Consider the following 17505-nt stretch of genomic DNA (forward strand, 5'->3'; position numbering starts at 1 on the left):
TGCTAGTAAATTACAGAATGAAGATGAAAATCTATGTCACTTGACTCTATAGTCCTATTCTTTCCAATATACTAGGTTGCCTTTATAAAAATACAAGATCATAAACCAGAAAAGTAAATTATTTCAATGTCAGCTGATACCTGAAAAGCAGTGTTCAGACTTCTTGTAAGTTATTTACTTAGATTCCAACATATGTAGGCAGAAGTACTTGTATATTTTGGATATTTAGTGGGAAATCAAGTGCTTGAAAATTTGATGTTGATGCTATTTATAGAATATCAAATTATAGGGGCACCTGGGTGGCTCAGTGGGTTAAAGCCTCTGCCTTCAGCTCAGGTCGTGATCCCAAGGTCCTGGGATCCACCCTCACATCTGGCTCTCTGCTCAGGGGGGAGCCTGCTTCCTCCTCTCTCTGCCTGTCTCTCTACCTACTTGTGATCTCTCTGTCAAATAAATAAAATCTTTTAAAAAAGAATATCAAATTGTTATAGTATTAAAGCAATATTATTTTCATTTTTATTCTAGTATAAAGAGACCACTGTTTATGAGTTAACAATCTGGAAATGGCTATACTGAATCAGCACTTATCTTCCAGATATTTGGCAGTGTGAAACAAAATATATGAGTTTGGCTATACTGTAAGTTGGATTATTTGGGGATTTTAAGATATAGAATGCCCTTAGTATAAGCTAGAATATTTCATATTTAGGGAAGATGTTCAGATTTGGAAAAGAGTATTTCTAAAACACGAGGATATTCTGATATGCCTCCTAAATTGGGAATCGCATTTTAAAGTTTTCTAAAAATGCTTGCTTGGCTTACTCTTTGTAATTCACTTTTAAAGAAATGACAATTCAAAACCTATAAATGGAAAAAGTATCTTTCCTCCTTCAGAGGCCTGTCTTACCTTCTTCCTTTCCACTCTACGTTAACTTATATTTAATCTCAATTCTTACGATGACATTTTATATGTACAAATACCTTTGAAATTATAAAATTCAATGAATGAACTGTCTTCTGGAATTTTTATAAACATTATAATTGTTGTGGCTTCGATTTTTGTTTATTTCTTCTCTTTTCCTAATGGCTATAGCAGACTCCTACTTTCCCCAACCACTCTTTTTATTGATGGGCATATCCAAGGCATGATTCTTCGAAGTCCTCATCAAATAGTCCAATAACCACTCTGTGCTTCTTCACTTCTCAGTTCTGCTTGGTTTTCCTCTGCTGAGGAGGGATGTTTCTGCTAGAGCGGCCCTCTGGTCTTGTACTCTGCAATGTCTTCCCTTTTTGTCTGCTTCTCCCAAGCTGCTTTAGCCACAACGGTGTGGCCTGCTACTTCTTCTGTAGCCCTCCCTCAATATCTTCTAGCTTAAGTGCCACACCTGGCTCACATGGATATCTTGGTGGAACTGACAGTTATGATACTACAAACCTATTCAGTGTCTGGTAACAAAATATGGAAAATGCTACTCCTTTATTTATCACACTCTATTAAAGGACCACCATAACACTACCACCTTGGACCCTAATCTCATAGATCTTTGCTTAGATCTGATATCAGAGATCTTTCTGTTCTTTGGAACCCACAGCATCATCAACCTCACCTCACCCATCCTACCAACTGAAAGAGAATCTGCATTTTAACAAAATTCTCAGGTGATATACATTTATCTTAAAGTCTGAAAAGCTCTGAATCAGTAGATTTTATTAAAAAGCAGATCTTTTAATTGTGACGCTGGCTTCTCTATCACCATATGAATCACAATGGACCAGGTCAAGGACACATTCCTGGTTTCAGATATTCTGTGTGTGTTTAGAAGGACAGACTTCTTTCTAGGAAGTAAGTTTTGTTTTGTGCCTTTTTTTTTTTTCTTTTTTCTTTTGGATTTTATGTATATATTTGAGAGAGAGAACACAGAGGAAGAGTGACAGGGAGAAGCAGACTCCACACTCAGCAGGGAGCCCATTTCGGGGCTCAATCCCAGTAGCCTGGGATCATGACCTGAGCCAAAGGCAGATGCTTAACTGACTGAGCCAGCCAGGTGCCTCTAAGAAGTCAGTTGTGTTAGAGTCAAGTTTATCATTTCTAGACCTCTTTTCCCTGAAGCTGCTTCTGATGCAAATAGATTTCTGCTCCTCCAGATTCTTACACTTGAATCTGTATCTTTTTTTTTTTTTAAGATTATATTTATTTGACAGGGAGAGATCACAAGTAGGCAGAGAGAGAGGAGGAAGCAGGCTTCCCGCTGAGTAGAGAGCCTGATGTGGGGCTCAATCCCAGAACTCTGGGATCATGACCTGAGCTGAAGGCAGAGGCTTTAACAAACTGAGCCACCCAGGGGCTGGCCCCTTGAATCTGTATCTTTTATAATGAAAACTGATCCAAATTGCAACATTGTATTCCATTTGTACCATGTGTCTTTTCTGCTCTGGGATCTGCAACAGTCTATTCAACTTCAACAGAGTGAGTCTTTTGCTGCCTTTTATTCAACATCAAGTTTTGTGCAAGAGATTTACCAGCTATGCAGAAACATTTGATAAAAGCAGATGAGAAGTTAAAGGTCAGACAGGAGTGTTTTAGAAACCTTCACTAGTATATCATGATGAGAGTTGCTTTAAGTTTTCTAAAAAGATTGCTTGACTTACTTGAAGCAAATATAGTTCATGAGCTTAAAAAGTTCTTAGAAACAGAAAGCTTCCTTAACACTAGCTAACTGTCTGACAGGTTAATTTGTTAATATCCCTTATTAAAATATGCTAAATATATATTAGTCTGCTTACATGACATTTAAAGATTTTCTTAGGATCATCTTTTAAATCTATTATTTTATGTATTTTATACATTAGCAGCTTGTTGTAAAACCCTTGTAGAAAATTGTTTTAATCAGTAATACTACTGTGATTGTTTAAATTAAAAATTTTATGTTTTTAGAGAAGTTTTAGGTCTAGAAAAAAAATTGAGCAGAAAGTACAGGGTGGATTTATTTTTTTAATTGGTGCCATAATTGTGTTACCTACCAGATCCCATTTCTTATTCTTACATTTAATTTTTCTGTGTGCTTGAACCAGTATAAGTATGCAGATATAACCACAAGTGTGCAGCACTAAACAAAACAACAACAACAAAAAATGTGGTTCTGTTTTTATCTCAGGTCTATGCTTATCATTGCCAGCATCAGCATCACCATCGTTACCATCAGACTATCTTCACCCCATAGCTCATTCTTCGGCGATCTGGTGGAAATTCCGAGCTTGGTCTTTCCCACCTTCCTCTGTAAAAGAACAGGCGAGTCAGACATTCTATCTGGGTACTCTAATGTTCATGATTCTGTCTGGATACTCTAATGTTCATGGTGACTGTATTTGTGACTCAAAGATGCAACATTAAGTAAAATGGTCTGCCTATTTAACAAAAAATTATGAAGCCAATAGAAACGTCATTTATTTTAGTACCAGTTCAGGCTTCTGAATGCTGGTTAACCGGGGAACTGATGAAACAAATGGCCTAACTGTAGCTGTTTGAGCAGTGCTGCTGACCACTATGACCACAAGGAGGCCATTTCCATGTGAACAACGGGTTAAGTGGGCTCAATAAACAGAAACCACAGGGCTGGCTGTACAGCTCCTTTGGAAGGAGAGACCCATGACCTTTTCTGATTGTCAAAAGAGAAAATAAAGGATCCAAGGATGAAAGAGGCTATCAACGGACTTATAATCCTTGTCACCATATAATGGTTTCATTATTAGAAGTTGTTTTCTATTTCTGTCTTCTGTTATTAGATTTACCCTTGGCTTCAAATTATCAAGTGCATGTCTGGAATTAATTTGTTTTAAATAGGCCCCACTGAGTTGGCAGGCCACTAATTGAAATAAGTTAATTCTGGATACAGTTTCTCATAACTGGAGGGAACAATGCAAGGATAAGGAGCAAAGCTGAGTAATGAAGGATTAAATCTCTGTCTCACTTCAAAAGTTCAGCTGGAGTGAGGAGGATTCAGCGATGAAACTAGAATGGAGGGATAGCAACATATCCGTACTGGATACATTGTCAGTCGTTGGAGCCACCGCAAACCCTGATGGAAATGAAGAGGTATGACTGAAGCGGAAGGACTGTCGAGAGGTTTCCCAAGCTTGATCCTAAGAATCACATGGACAAATTTGAGGCACTATAGTGGAACATTGTCATTAAATATCATTAGCTTTTATCTAACACATTTATAGATTAATCAATAAGTATTTATCAAGTGCATTTATCTGTAAATGTACACTGCTTTAAGTAGCTTTGAAGAAAAGATTTTGAATATTGGGCAGAGATACTGACTTCAGAGAATTCCCATCAAGGGAGAAAGTTAACATAGTTACACATAAAATGAAACCTTAGAATTAGGAAATAATGCAAAGTGAAATCTGTTCTTACTACTGAGTTAATCTCTTCTGTAACATTTCTAAAATATTGTTGCACAGTTTCTCTTTAATCACAACCAGTGACAGGGAATTCACTGATTCTTAAATTCTGGAGGCAATATATTCAGTTTGGACTATTTAAATACTTACAAAGTTCTGCTCCCTATTAAATCAATCTCCATAATTTCTGCTTATTGGCCTGCATTGTGACTCCCATGACTGTCATAATTTCATATTATTTATCTAATCCTCTTCTCTAAGGCAGTAATTTTAAAGTGTCATGATGCCCATTAGGTCTCTACCAGGTCTTTTCTTCTCTCAGATTTTTCCTTTCAGTTGGCACTTCCCAGGGGAAAATCCTATGACATTATCCCCCAAACTGTTACTATCAGAGTATTTCTTTCCCTGTTTAACTCTGATTCTTCAAGTTTCCTTGAGTTTTCTGAGAACAGTAATGCTGCTGCCAAAAATAATGTTTTCTTGTTCTTTTCAGGTTAGTACTTTTCAAGCCATAGGTAAAATCCTCTGATTTATTGGCTTTATCCACATAATTATGTTAATTTTTTAGCCATATTTTGGTCAGTTTCCCATACACTGTACTTTTGTTCCACTTCAAAAATTTTAAGTGTGAGATTTATTCTACTAAATAAGTATATTGCTGATATGCAGACTCACTGTTGCTATGGAATCCACTTATTTTACCAGGATTAAAGTCTATTAAAAATAGGAAGATTCATGTGACTGTATAATGTAGATGGCAAAATTAAGGAGAGACTTTGATAGGTTGAAGTAGATGGGATAAGTTTACTGAAGGATGAGTAGGAGTTGATTTTGCTGAAAGGAGGTTAGAGCACATGAAGAAGGCACTATGAGGAGAAATATGGAGTAAAATGAAAAAGATATCAGGAGAAATGAGAATTATTAGATAAGGTGATAAGTGGGAACTAAATTCTAATGTCACTACTAACTAAAGATTCTTTTCAAAGTTTTAGAAATGATAGAAGACATTGTTCCAGGGATGGAGATCAATCAGGAATGGTTATTTGCTAGATAATCTGGGATTCAGTAGGTCTCAAATTAGAAGGGGAAATATACCCATTACTGTGATCCTTTTGCTCTTCACATACAGAAAGCAGAAATGTTTAGGAAGAGGATAGGACCATAACCCTCGTGATTGCATTGCTTTCTATACAAGAGCAGATCAATTTGATGTTATTTTTCTTGATCAGCTTAATTAGGTTGACCAGTACTCTAGTCCTCATATAACCTGAGACTGGAAGATGTTGTGGATCCAGTAAGTCACAGTAACAAATAGCATCAAGTAACATTCAAGTCACAACAGTCCTTTCTCCTGATTCTCATTGTAAAAAAAAACACCAGCCAGTTCACAAGAAGAGACTAAAATAAGCATATTTTTAAACAAATTCCCATCCTTGTATACATCCAAATAGCAATTTTAAATCCAGGTACTCCAGAAGATATTTCAATTGACAAATTGTTTCTTTCAGTAAACTGAAAATTTATTTAATAAATATATTAGGGGTGCCTGCATGGTTTGTTTGGTTAAACGTCTACCTTCCCACTCAGGTAATGATCACAGGGTCCTGGTATTAAGCCCCAAATTGGGGCCCCTGTTCAAAGTGGAGTGTGTTTCTCCTCCTCACTCTGCCATCGGTTCTGCCTACTTGTGTGTTCTCTCTGTCGAATAAATAAATGAAATCTTTAAAAAAAAATCCCAATTAAGAGCTAATAGCATTAATCAGTTGCTGGTAATCTATGATAGTTAAGATTATACCATTGCTTCTCTGAGGGAGAATTAAGCAATAAGGGCAAGGAGAGAAAACAAACAAATTGTGTGTGTATGTGTATGTGTGGGGTCACTTTTAGGAATCCTTGAGTAAAGAACACAAGTTGTAATCTATCTGGGCTTCCACCTTCCAGTGTAAATTCTGACCTTGATGTGTCAACCTTAAACTCATAGTCTGTCCAGAAAAGACTGACAACAGAAGTTCAACAAAATCAAAGACAACTGAGCATAGGAAAATGCTAACATTTTGAGAGGTGCTCCAGGAGTTATCTCAGGACTAAATTCAAGTTAGAGAACCCAGAACACAATTCTGCTGTTAGAATGTGTGTCAACCAATATGCTTCATCTATCAATCATTCATTGCCTAAATTTGAGGACTCTGAATCTGGTTAGTACATATGCCAGAAGAAATATGTTACTCTATTCATAAGAGGGCTCCTCTATTCACTTCCAGTAGGGTTTTCAGGCTCTATTGGACTTGCAGAAATTGAGAAGAAAACAACTCTTAAAAATGTTAAGAGTTTTATGCCTGTCCTTGATTGATAAAAGCCATTTGCCCTGCAAGGAACGTTTGGAAATCGTAAGACAAAGTTAGTTATAAATCACCCAATGTGATTGCTATGGATAACTTGAAAGTTAGCCTTGGAAGCTACCTTTGGATTGCATATGTGAGGTGGGTCTTTCTGCTAATGCCTCCCTGATTTACCTCTAGAAGTAATCTTACCCATTAACAAAGGCTTATTCTTCTGTCCAGATCCAAGAGAATGAACAACAGACAGCACACATTTTAAATATTTTTGCTTCATTATGTTAAATAAAAATTTTTTAGTTGTTCTTGCCACCATTGAGTTTTAATTAGACAGGCAAAATATTTATTTTAGAAATGGACTGTCGTGTCCATTTTTATATATATTACATGGAGAGTTGGAAAGTTGTGTTTTGCTATTTGTTTCGTTTATTACAGGAACAAAGGTGTGCAATCAACTGCCTGCTAGTATTCTGAATAAAATGTCTTTTGTTCCTTCTTGATTTTACTTCAAGAGTATAGAGAAGCCCAATGGGATAAACCTTTGTTACCAGCATCACAAGAAGGGAACTTCAAAGCCATGGAATCTGGAAATAAAATTGTTGAATGATGTGACAGAAGAGGAAGGAGGCATGTACAACCGATAAACCAACAAACCACACAATATAGGTACACTTTTGTCTTAATTTAAACCCCATATTTTTCCTGGGCTCCTTGCCTCTGAAAATCACCATACTGCCTTTTATTCTACCAGATGCTTTTACTGCGTTCCTTTGATAAATGTGCAGTTTTGTAGTTACTGGAAAATTGATTGGAAGTTAATTTTTTGGTGTGTGCTGAGAGAGAATCATCTAAGATTAACCTTGGGCATCACATTTTAGAAGCCTGGAGAAGAACTGTACTGACAGAGTAGGAGGAGAGCCTGAACCATCCTACAACCATACCAAAGTTTTTTAATGGGCAGTTTGGGCGTCCTTAAGAAAAACTAAAGCATAAGCCATTTTTGTTAACAATGCTGTTTAGTCTCCATGTATTTGGGTTCTTTCCAAACTTCCTCCTGCTTTCTTCTGATGTCCATTAGCATTGTAAATTCTTTTCCACCGCCTCACTTTAAATCTGGAGGTGTCTTCGGGCTTAAAATGAGTTTCTTGGAGGCAACATATAGATGGGTTTTGTTTTTTTATCCATTCTGATACCCTGTGTCTTTTGATTGGGGCATTTAGCCCATTAACATTCAGGGTAACTATTGAGAGATATGAATTTAGTGCCATTGCATTGCCTGTAAGGTGGCTGTTACTGTATATGGTCTCTGTTCCTTATTGATCTACCACTTGTAGGCTCTCTCTTTGCATAGAGGACTCCTTTCAATATTTCCTGTAGAGCTGGTTTGGTGTTTGCAAATTCTTTCAGTTTTTGTTTGTCCTGGAAGCTTTTAATCTCTCCTTCTATTTTCTTTATTTTTTTTAAGATTTTATTTATTTATTTGACAGGCAGAGATCACAAGTAGGCAGAAAGGCAGGCAGAGAGAGAGGAGGAAGCAGGCTCCTCACTGAGCAGAGAGCCCGATGTGGGGCTCAATCCCAGAACCCTGGAATCATGACCTGAGCCGAAGGCAGAGGCTTTAACCCACTGAGCCACCCAGGCGCCCCTCTCCTTCTATTTTCAATGATAGCTTAGCTGGATATAGTATTCTTGGCTGCATGTTTTTCTCGTTTAGTGCTCTGAAAATATCATGCCAGCTCTTTCTGGCCTGTCAGGTCTCTGTGGATAAGTCAGCTGCCAATCTAATATTTTTACCATTGTATGTTACAGACTTCTTTTCCCGGGCTGCTTTCAGGATTTTCACTTTGTCATTGAGACTTGTAAATTTTACTATTAGGTGACAGGGTGTGGGCCTATTCTTATTGATTTTGAGGGGTGTTCTCTGAACCTCCTGAATTTTGATGCTTGTTCCCTTTGCCATATTGGGGAAATTCTGCCCAATAATTCTCTCCATTATACCTTCTGCTCCCCTCTCTCTTTCTTCTTCTTCTGGAATCCCAATTATTCTAATGTTGTTTCGTCTTATGTTGTCACTTATCTCTCGAATTCTCCCCTCGTGGTCCAGTAGCTGGTTGTCCCTCTTTTGCTCAGCTTCTTTATTCTCTGTCATTTGGTCTTCTATATCACTAATTCTTTCTTCTGCCTCATTTATCCTAGCAGTGAGAGCCTCCATTTTTGATTGCACCTCATTAATAGTTTTTTTGATTTCAGCTTGGTTAGATTTTAGTTCTTTTATTTCTCCAGAAAGGGCTTTTATATCTCCCGAGAGGGTTTCTCTAATATCTTCCATGCCTTTTTCGAGCCCAGCTAGAACCTTGAGAATTGTCATTCTGAACTCTAGATCTGACATATTACCAATATCTGTATTGATTAGGTCCCTAGCCTTCGGTACTGCCTCTTGTTCTTTTTTTTGTGGTGAATTTTTCCGCCTTGCCATTTTGTCCAGATAAGAGTATATGAAGGAGCAAGTAAAATACTAAAAGGGTGGCAACAACCCCAGGAAAATATGCTTTAACCAAATCAGAAGAGATCCCAAATCGTGATGGGGGACAAAGGGGATAAATAGAGGTTCAAAAAGAAAGAAAGAAAAGAAAAGAAAAGAAAAGAAAAGAAAAGAAAAGAAAAGAATTAAAAAAAGAAAACGAATAAAGAAAAAATATAAAAAAGAAAAAATATATATATATTAGATAAACTAGTTAAAAACGTTTAAAAAGGGTAAATGTTTAAAAAATTTAGTAAAAGAAGAGAAATAAAATGAAAAAGAAAAATAATTAAATTAACTGCAAGACTAAAAAAAAAAAAAAAAATCACAGGGAGAAAGCCATGAGTTCCGTGCATTGCTTTCTCCTCCTCTGGAATTCTGCTCTCCTTGGTATTGAAACCGCACTCTTGGTAGGTGAACTTGGTCTTGGCTGGATTTCTTGTTGATCTTCTGGGGGAGGGGCCTGGTGTAGTGATTCTCAAGTGTCTTTGCCCCAGGCGGAATTGCACCACCCTTACCAGAGGCTGAGTAATCCTCTCAGGTTCCCTTTCAGGAGCTTTTGTTCCCTGGGCGCTTTCCATAGAGTTCCGGAGGACAGGAATACAAATGGTGGCCTCCTAGTCTCCGGCCTGGAGGAGCCGAGAGCCCGGGGCCCCACTCCTCAGTGTGCCCTAGAGAACAGCACCCAGTTACTCCCATCTGCCTGACCTCCAGCCACGCTTCAAGCTCACCCAGCGTGCGGCTGTTTCAAGGTAACCCCGAGCTGTGAGCTCACTGTCGGCTCTCTCTCTGTAGACGGCTTTCCCGTTCCAATACCCGCAAGTTCTGCGACACTCAGACACCCCCGAATCTTCTGTGACCCTGCGGGACCTGAGGCCACGCTGACCCCGCGTGGGCTTTGCCCGGTTTATCCTCTGGAGCGATGTCCCTCAACGGAACAGACTTTTAAAAGTCCCCATTTTGTGCTCTGTTGCTCCACCGCTTGCCAGGAGCCGGCCCCTCCCCACGGGGTCTATCTTCCATCGCTTTGGATTCACGTCTCCGCCGGTCCTACCTTTCAGAAAGTGGTTGTTTTTCTGTTTCCAGAATTGCTGTTCTTCTTCTCTTTGATCTGCTGATGGATTTGCAGGTGTTTGCAATCTTTAGATAAGCTATCTAGCTGATCTCCTGCTAGCTGAAGTAGTCTCAGCCTGCTACTTCTCCACCATCTTGACTCCATACATACTCTTTTTTGAGGAAGGTTTCTTATTCATAGGTCAACATGCTCTGTATCACGTGACCCCACTCTCCTGACCAGAGCAGGCCAGTACAGCGGCCATGGGCTGGCTGACCAGGGTTTGGACAGTGGTTCATGCTGAGACTTCTCTTCCAGACTTGTGGCACCAGTACAGAGAGTGATAGCAACCCAGGCTAGTCCAATCTGCTCCAGGGAGTTACCAAACCAAAAATAAAGAGACTCTAGGATTAGAAATCAATGAATATCTCCTTCTGAGGATATGATGAATAATAGAGATGTTGTTGAAATTTGACAGCCTGTATCACAATAGTGCAGCCATTTATGTACCTGAGTTACTGTTTATTTTCCTCTAAGTCTATTCACGTTAGTTCTGAGCTCTTTTTTGATTTCCTTGCATTCCCGTATATTTGACCCTATGTACCAAACTGAAGTAACTCAAGTGTGCACTTAGCTTATACCAGGTAAGTCAGTCAGCCTACCTTATGTAGTCTTCAGGGCAGAGATCAGGAAGCAATAGGGTAACATTGGCCTGTTGACAGCAATTCCTCCTGGCCATGCAGAACCTAATAACTGGTATTGTTGACACCCAAGCTTCACAGTTGCCTTCAGTTCTTGCTTATGGATTTTGATTCCATTAAGGATGAATTGGAAACCAGGAGATCAGTATGTTTGGGAAGCTCTATTCAAGAATTAAATAGGGCCTCATCATGATACTTCAGCCAGAATGACAGAATTGAGTATAAAATGCATGCTAGCATTGAGAGCAGGTCACAAGTGACAGAAATCAGAGCCATGAAAAGTTTCATCCATATAAGTAGATACACTAGTTCTGTGCACTTTGACATTGCAAAGACAGTATTTTTTTTTTAAGATTTTATTTATTTATTTGACAGAGAGAGATCACAAGTAGGCAGAGAGAGAGAGAGAAGCAGGCTCCCTGCTGAGCACAGAGCCCGATGCGGGACTCGATCCCAGGACCCCGAGATCACGACCTGAGCCGAAGGCAGCGGCTCAACCCACTGAGCCACCCAGGCGCCCCGCAAAGACAGTATTTTATTTATTAATTTTTAAATCTTTTCCACAATGGGCTTGTGTTGTTACGTATAAAGACAGTATAATACCATATGGTAATCTTTCCCAACAAGATGTTTCTCAGTAATGCTAAGAATGATGACTTTTGACTTTGATGTTACGACCAAAGTTATAAAATCAAAAAATGGCAAATTCAAACAATTTGATAGAAAAGAAGGAAATACAAAAGGACAGAAGGAAGGAAGAAAACCTGGATTCTTAAATAAATTATTCAGCTAAGAACTTCAACTGTGTGTTTAAAATGATAGAGATCTTGAATCTGTCTCTGAATATGGACAGTGTCTTTCTTGAAGAGGCCTTAACATGTATGTGAGAGAGAAATCAGCTGAACCCTAAACCCTGAAACCTTTCTGCTGCTCCGGACTGAGGTGTTTTAGGAAAGTCACATGGATTCTCAATTTAGATAGCTAGATAGACAATCAGACAGGAAGGAGAAAGGAGGGAAGAGAGGAAAGAAAGGAGAACAGAATATCAAGGCTAGTAAATTATATTCCACAACTACACAGAAATTAGCAAAAATATAGATATTTATTTTTTAAATTCCTTGAAAAGATGAAAGCCAGAGTAGTATTGTTCCTTTTTAGGCAGAATTTAGGATTATAGAATGAATTCCATTTGGCTAGTGTTCTACCAAACTTAGCCAACAGGAGAATAAATAGAACTCAGTTGCCAAGATTTACATCAAAGGAGCATAGATGACTGAATCAGGAGGCTTCACATCTGATTTGAACTCCAGATCAATTCATTAATGTAAACTGTAAATCAAAGGCCAGAAGCCCTGGGGCTGGTGATAAGGCAGAGTGACATGTAAGCCAGGAGGTCTGAAACACATACATCAAAACTGGAGACTGAACAAACCATAAAGCCCATGTCATGGGGAACAGACAGCTGGCTTAAAGCTGAAAATCAGGACAAACAGGCACAGAGCCAAAAGTTGATGCCAAAAGTGGGTTACAGACTCCTGACTTTGCCTAGTGGTTAATCTACATAATGGTCAATAAATATTTACCTCCCTGACTGAATGAGTGAATGATGATAAGCAGTCATCCAGCTCTCCAACTAATACTATACGGGGATTCTGCATTGAAAGACAGACTTTCTTTCCTTCTTTTTTTTTTTTTTTAAGATTTTACTCATTTGTTTGTCAGAGGGAGAGAGAAAGAGAGAGAGCACACAAGCAGGCCGAGAGGCAGGCAGAGACAGAGAGAGAAGCAGGCTACCCATTGTGCAAGGAGCTCGAAGCGGGACTCAATCCTAGGACCCTGGGATGCTGACCTGAGCCAAAAGCAGCAGCTTAACCGAATGAGCCATCCAGGCATCCCAAAAGACAGACTTTCAATTTTAAAGTATATATAATTAATAAAGCAAGATAGTTAATTCAATAATAACCAATGATAATAGTAGTGCTACTAATAATAATAATGACTTATAGCCACTATTTATTGAGCACTTATTATACGGCAGATACTAGAATGAGTCATTCATGTATATTATCAAACATAATTTTTATTAAAACCCTCTGAAATCATTGTTAACTATTATCATCCCTTTTCTGAAGGCCTGGAGATATTTAGACATCTCAGAATCACTAGGCTACTATGTGACAGGTCCTAAATCACATTGAGGTGTAACTGCTTTTTTTTTTTTATTATTAATTTTTTATTTTTTATAAACATATATTTTTAGTCCCCAGGGGTACAGGTCTGTGAATCACCAGGTTTACACACTTCACAGCACTCACCAAAGCACATACCCTCCCCAATGTCCATAATCCCACCCCCTTTCTCCCAAACCCCCTCCCCACCAGCAACCTCAGTTTGTTTTGTGAGATTAAGAGTCACTTATGGTTTGTCTCCCTCCATGAATAGATCAAGAAGATGTGGTGTGACTGCTTTTAAAATTTAGAGTTTTCATTCACTAGTAATGACTTCCATTACTATGTATTTATTGAACAGCTAATTATATTTCAGTCAATGCCTAATGCTTTGTAAGAAATTTTTTTAAAAAAAGGACACACTATTGGCTTCAAAGGAGATCTTTCTTTGAAGTCAATGGTGTGTCTTACCTAAAGGATGACACTTCATGTGTTAAGGATCAATAGCAAATGGTTTTTATTTTTCTTTGTGGTTTTTGCCTTTTTTATTTTTTCTGCGGAGGTGGGAAGTGCAGTATTATGGTATAATGTGCTTGTACATACCTGCTTTTCTCCTGATGAGATATTAAAAATTAAAATGAGCATCCTAAAATTGAGATTATAATTCCTATATTGTAAAATTCACTTTCAAAGTATATAATTCAGTGGTTTTTAGTATATTATAAATTTGTGAGACTATCATTATTCATTAATTTCAAAACATTTCCATCACTCCTTCAATCCCAATGTTAAAGTTTGATTTTGAATTTCATTATTTCTCAGTTTTTTAAGGCAACGAGACAAGTTTTTTAAATACTTTTTATACAAAAATTCAGAATAAAAGGTATATTAGAACAGAATGCCAGGCACCTGGGTTGCCAGTCGGTTAAGCATCTGCCTTCAGTTCAGATCTTGATCCCAGGGTCCTAAGATTGAGCCCCACATTCAGGCTCTCTGCTCAGCAGGGAGCCTGCTTCTCCCTTTTCCTCTGCCTATCATTCCCCCTGCTTGTGCTCTCTCTCTCTGTCAAATAAATATTTTTTAAAAAGGAACAGAATTGCCTTCATGGTACATGTGAGTGTCAATAGAACTCTCTCCCTATCCCCTTACCGCTTAGAATTCAGTTTCAAAAGTAATGATTTAGCAGAATGTTTAATATGCATTGTAAGCATACTGTAGAAAGAACTAAAAGTCCCCACTGATGGGGACAACAAGGGTGTTGGAAGAGCTCCAAAATATTGTATTATATAAGTGAAGCACATGGAAGTACTCTTACATACTACTGTGGGTTGAACTGTTTCTCCCCCCCAAAATTTATATGATCAAGACCTAACCCCCTAATACCTTATTTGAAAATAGTATTGTGTATGTAATTAAATCCATTAAAGTGTGTCCTAATTCAATATAACTGATGTCTTTTTTTAAAATGGAGAGGTTTGAACACAGATCCACACACAGAGAAGGCCATAGAAAGATTAAGGCAGAGATCAAGGTGATTCTTCTACAAGGAATGTCAAGATTGCCAGCAAATCACCAGAAGCTAGAGGAGCATCATGAAACAGATTCTCCCTCATAGCCCCCAGAAGGAACCAGCCCTGTCAACACTTTGACCAGAACTAGAACACAATAAATTTCTGTTGTTTAAGCCACTCAGTTTGTGGTGATTTGTTACAGCAACCCTAGCAAACCAGTACATACACCTGACATTTGTCCTGAGATCCATGTTTTTTTGATGGCACTTGTTCAAAGTTCTCATGAAATTTGCTAGTGTTCCAGAGAAATTCTCATTCTTTGGAAGAGGAGGCCCAAATCCAATTGTCTGCATGTGTAATTGCTGCGGGAACATCCTTTATTCATCTCATTCCTTCTTGTCTTTATCTATCACTGATGAATGAACATCCTCATCTCCTCTATGGTCACTTCTTTTGATGCTAGGTGCAAAGTCCTATTTGTCTTTTCATCCTGGCATGTGCTATGATTTCAACAGGAATAGCACAAAATCATTGAGATCTGAGCTTACTGTTAGTAAAACAGGGTGATAAGAGAGAGGTTTAGAAAGAGGAAGTAAGATTTGTAGAGAACAAATATCAATGGTTTCATAATTTGACATATGTGTTTTGAAATCCAGGTGAATTTGTTGTTAGGCTAGTGGCTTGTCCTTAATATCTTCCCATTCACACTGCAAAAGCCTATGTATAACAGCAGATCTCCAGGAAGGAAGTTCCATCAGTAAAATAAAGTATGTTCTCTTTCCCTTCAGAATAGAGCAAACTCTCTTTCCTCTTAAGGTATTCACTCAGAACTTTTCTAATTGCACCAAAATATACATTAAAGGGTTCAAACGTTACTCAAAAGGACAGTGATTACAATAAAGTTAGCTAGAGAAAAGAAAATATTAAGAGAATCATAAGGAAGAGAAATACATTTATAGTGTTGTGCTATATTTTTTGAAAAATTCTCCGTGTAAGTGGACCTGCACAATTCAAACTCATGTTGTTTAAGAGTCAACTGTCTATTTTTTGCTTAGAAATATAAGTGTCTGTGTGTCAGAAGTGTTTACGTGATGCTAAAAGTAAATTAACTGGGAATATTTTTGCAACGTATTTTCCTGAACAAAGGTCAGCCTCAATAATAATAAGTCATTTAAATATTGATAAGGACAACATCCTAAAATGATCCTATGAGAAAGATCTTTAAGAAGCAATGATAACCCCCAGTGTTGCCATGTAAGAAATTTTTTGACATGAGCTCAAATTCCTGTTGGCAGAAGTTGGTAAAAAAATAAAAATAGCAAATAGTACTGGCTACATGTATCAAAATCCTTAAATTTATGTGTATTTGGCAAAACAATCTCATTTCTAGGAATCGGTCTTTAGGATGCACATATGCACAGAGATTAATATACATGCCTGACCATCATCGTGTGTTTTAAAAGGAAAATCTTAAAACACCCTAAATAGCCGATAATTTGGAACCTACAGTGGAATGGTGTGAAAATATATGATATTGTATAATACTTGCTATCATAGAAACATGAAGCCTTATGTTTTAAAAATCAATTTACAAAAAGAAGATACATAATTCTGATTATACTTTTGTTTAAAATATTGCACATAACAATGGTAAGTAACAATATTTTATAGGTGGTTCTCTCTAGGTAGTTGACTAGGTAATTTTGTATTCCTTTTACTTAATTTGCATAATAAACATTGAATTAATGTGTAATAAAAGGTTTTGTTTTGTTTTGTTTTCTTAAATAACTTTCTACTGGCCTGCTTAGGTGGCTCAATTGGTTAAGCAGCTGACTCTTGATTTTGGCTCAGGTGATGATCTCAGGGTCATGAGCTCTGCGCTGGGTATGGAGCCTGCTTAAGATTCTCTCTTTCTACCAACCCCCTTGCGTACATGTCCTCTCTCTCTCTCAAAAAAAATAAAACAAAACAAAACAAAAAACCCACAACTTCTTATTAATTTGGCTCAGAAGCAATTTATAATGCACACAGACTGATTATAGCCAAATTTGGGATCTTTTATATTCAGCAAAGAATACAAATAGGAATGAATCCCCTAGTATTCCAGTTGTAGCTCTTGTTGAGTTCATCTAAAGTTTAACAGTCATTTAATCTCCAGTCTTGACAGGATTCAGTGGGTGGCCAATTTAACACAGATTGACATCAAAATGTCAGCTTGAGAAATTTAATTCAAAGGATTTTTTTTTTTTTCTCAGAAAGAATAAGATAACCTGAGGGGTGAGAATGGAAACAACAGAGTATTTAATTGGAAAACAAAAACTAACAACAGCAAAAAACCAAGTCTATGTTGGTGTCAGGATTTCCAGGACATAATTGGACTTTCAGAGAGGAAATAGACCTTATGGAATTGGTACCTGGGTTCCTCTTCTCCAGTTTCCCCTTCATTCCTCTAAATAGTTGGCATTTCTCTAGCAGCTTTAAGAAATCAAGTTTCCTTGTGGAAAGAGTACCCGTTCAATTTATAGCTTTAATTTAGTCAGCACCCTTATATATTTTCTAGTAATTTGATTAGTAAAGACACTTCTAAAAAATCAAAATAATTAGGGGATCCTTGGTGACTCCATCAGTAAAGCATCTGCCTTCAGCTCAGGTCATGATCCTGGGGTCCTGGGATCAAGCCTCACATTGGGCTCCCTGCTCCAGGAAGTCTGCTTCTTCCTCTCCCTTGCCTTGTGATCTCTGTCTGTCTGTCTCAAATAAAGAATTAAAATATTAAAAAAAAAGGTTTACATTAGTATGAAATACAA

General features: G+C 37.7%; 1 long non-coding RNA gene across 1 annotated transcript in view; it reads left to right on the forward strand.

Moving 5' to 3' along the window:
• The window catches only part of LOC309847661, a 207447-nt gene extending 192592 nt beyond the window's left edge, over positions 1-14855 (forward strand). The window contains exons 2-3 of the long non-coding RNA XR_014302545.1: positions 7256-7409; positions 14659-14855. This is a non-coding gene — a long non-coding RNA (uncharacterized lncRNA). The remainder of the gene's footprint in view (positions 1-7255; positions 7410-14658) is intronic.
• The last annotated feature ends 2650 nt before the right edge of the window (positions 14856-17505 follow it).

Source organism: Mustela nivalis (assembly GCF_964662115.1).
Source record: "Mustela nivalis genome assembly, chromosome: 14".
NCBI lineage: Eukaryota > Metazoa > Chordata > Mammalia > Carnivora > Mustelidae > Mustela > Mustela nivalis.